Here is a 3436-nt window from a genome sequence, read left to right on the forward strand (position 1 = left end):
TAGACTTCAAAATGTGCAAGTTTTTCATAAACCTCCGTGGACTTGGCCCTCCCTCCCTCTCGTCTCACTCAACGTCTGTCCACACATCGTCCGCTCCAGCAATCCATGGCTTTGCTTTCTGTTGAATTTCCGAGTCATCATTTGCTCAGTGGAAGGTCGCTAATTCCTCCTCAACTGGCCACATGATCTGGAATTTCCTCGCCCCCCCCCTGCAGCCGACTGTGCTGTTTATTCTCTGCCCATATTCAAGTCAACACCTCCTTATCCTCCTTTTGCTCAGCGAATGACTCTTTATTTCCATAACATAAATGGGGTGGAACAGTGGCATTGTGCTTGAGTGCACTGCATCATGAACCCAGCAACGTGAATTTGATTCCTGGCCGAACAGGTCCCTAGCCCGCCTCACAAACTCGCACTGACCAGAGTGGTGAAGTATGGTCAAACAACCTCGACAACCGACTTGGCGTAGGGAGCCCTACATCCAGCAGTGGATTGAGAAAGGTCTTAAAAAATTATGAGTTAAAATAAAAAAAATAATGATGCCACCTCTTTCCGTACAGCATTATTCAGATGCGATTTGCATTTAGACGCCGCTATATAAATCCACACTGTATCATATGAATCCACATTGTACTGTATTGTGCAAGTGTGTTGTAGATTTTTCATTGCAACAAAGGAAAATAAGTCCATTCCCACGCCGCACGCGTGGGGGGTAATCCTGATTGCATCATCTGATTGTTGTTTAGTCATGGAATGTTGATGAGGTCATTCGCTGGGGGAAATCTCTCTTCAGCGTTTCCTGTATTTTGTGAAAACATATTCCGTTCTCTCTTCGACCTAACTTGTTTGGCACATACTCACGACACAGAAATTACACATTTCTTTACAGACATGTTTGTAAATATACGTGGCCAAGTCACCCAGACTGCACCTAATCTTGTCAGAACGCAGAAGCTAAGCAGGGTTCAGCTTAGAAGTGGCTCGGATGGGTGACAACCACGCATGCCAGGTACTATAGGTTAGTTTGGTGCTACACTGTGGGCAGCAGAGGGGAGTGCAGACAAACCATGAATATGCTCTACTTCTATGCTCTCGCATATGCTCATCCATTTACCAATCCGTTATTGGCCAGTGTGTTGAAGTATGGTTAAATATGTCCATGACCTGCATGCCAGTAGATTTACAACAGGGCTGTATATGGTTAGTTTGTTATAGCCCTTTCTTAATCCACTGCTGGATAAAGGCTACCCACACCGTGTCAATCATCGGGTTGTTTCACCATACCTCACCATACTGGTCGTCGTGGGTTGATGAAGGGGGGCCCAGAACAGGCTCAAATTTTGCACACCACTGATACACCCTTGATAAATGCAATTTAGAATAGTACTCATCATGCTTTGTCTTATTCATATAACGTTGGTTTTTTTTCTGCCAGGAAAACAATTACTGTACATGACACTGTGTGTCTCCGGTCTAGGTTGAACTTAGACAGTCTGGGAATTGGCATCTGTGTTCGGGTGGCAGGATTTGTTTTGTACCCAGATATGGTAGAACTCTGTTGCACCTCGTTATGAGAATAAAATCGGATCAGAATATTTATTTATACTGGAGGGATCTGATGACCTATTATAGTTTGCTGCACAGTTTTGATATATGTAGGCTGACTGATAAAAATGTCTGTGTTTAGTATGTGGAAAAGGTGGCGAACCCAGTTTAAATCATGTGGCTAGACTCGAAGACAAAGCAAGAGGGAATTTCGTGTTGCGTATTAGGCGTGGCAAGTGTGGGGGCGGTTGACCGAGACAGACATTGTACTGTAGTGGGCACCCAGAGGTCAGTCAAGCTTGGAACATTCTTCAGAACAGATGGTGAGAGACAAGTGAGTTACAGTCTGAAATGGGACCCCTCCTTAGAATGTGTGGATTCCTAAACACTTGTGGAACCCCGAATGGCAGATACCCCTGGAACAAAAGAGTGTGCAAATAAGCATGGAGAGAAAATGAATACATGGATTCGAGAACAAACATAGGTTAATGACATCATTCAAAACTGTTTAAAAGAAGTGGACTTGGGCAGAAGACGTCACAAAAAAAACTATTTTTAATTACCATCTAAGGTCGACTGAACTATACAGCTTTTTTTTTCAGAAGCCACCTGGCCACAAATGATAGCTAATCGAAGCGGCTTATCATGCCACACGACCACGGGGAGAGAGACACGCACACTCCAAATATACAGGCGTCCAGGGTCGGGATCGAACCCCAACTCTGCTTGCTCTTGATCATCGGGATGATGGCCGATGATCAAGATCAGTGACGGTTTGTCAGCCAGAGAATGGAATGTGTCCGAGAAATACATCCATCATAGGAGATGGAGTGATGAAATTTGCTCGCCGAGTGGATTCTTACACAAACAGGATTGTGAGACATGATTACGTCTGTGGGAGGATATCATCTAGCAGTGGATTGATCATGGTTGATGTTAGAACAAGTGTGTGGGGAGGCGTGGCCTTGTTGCATGTCAAGAAAATACTCAACACGTTTGTCGACAACAATGCCTTTAAAGGATGAAATAGAAAAATGATGGACCACTTTGTTGAGCTCTCATTTGTGGCCAGGTAGCTTCTGAAAAATTGGTTAACATCTCAATGGGCTTTTACTGGTAGGATGGGGATGATTTTCTTGTATTTGTAAGTGTTTGGGTGATTTGTTTACATTTATTGTACTTTGCATAATCGTATTTGTTTTACTGCTTGTCGGTGTAACGTTCTTACTCGCTCCTTCTGGACATCCGTGAAAAAAAGAGCTTTATAGCTCATCGGATTCCTCCAGTACAAATAAATATCCTCGATATATAATATGCGACGTTTCGGGAATTGTTTATGTTCATGTTTTTAAATCCTCCCACTCACAACACGCGCGCCCCAACATTACCACCCAAGCCACCCACCTCAATTCTAGATTTGAAGCTTTCGTGACTGCAAGGAATCATACTCTTAGTTTTTTCGGTAAAGTCACGTAGGTAAAAAATGAAATTAGTATTCTTTTATTTTTTATTAATTTTAATTTCATTTTTTACCACCCACCTCAAGTCATGAGACCCCCCTCGCCCACTGGAGAGTTAGCCCCTCCCACTAGCAAGTTAGCTCCGCCCACTGGCGAGCTAGCCCCGCCCACTGGCGAGCAAGCCCCTCCCACTGGCGAGCTAGCCCCGCCCACTGGCGAGTTAGCCCCACCCATGGGCGAGCTAGCCCCACCCACTGGCGAGTTAGCCCCACCCACTGGCAAGTTAGCCACGCCCACTAGCGAACAAGCCCCTCCCATTGGCCAAATAAACCCGCCCACTAGCGAGCAAGCCCCGCCCACTGGCCAAATAAACCCGCCCACTAGCGAGCAAGCCCCGCCCACCCAAGCCTACGTCACTCCTGTTTCCACAC

Source organism: Lethenteron reissneri, chromosome 22 (assembly GCF_015708825.2).
Source record: "Lethenteron reissneri isolate LAM-NWPU_2019-01 chromosome 22, ASM1570882v1, whole genome shotgun sequence".
Lineage (NCBI taxonomy): Eukaryota > Metazoa > Chordata > Hyperoartia > Petromyzontiformes > Petromyzontidae > Lethenteron > Lethenteron reissneri.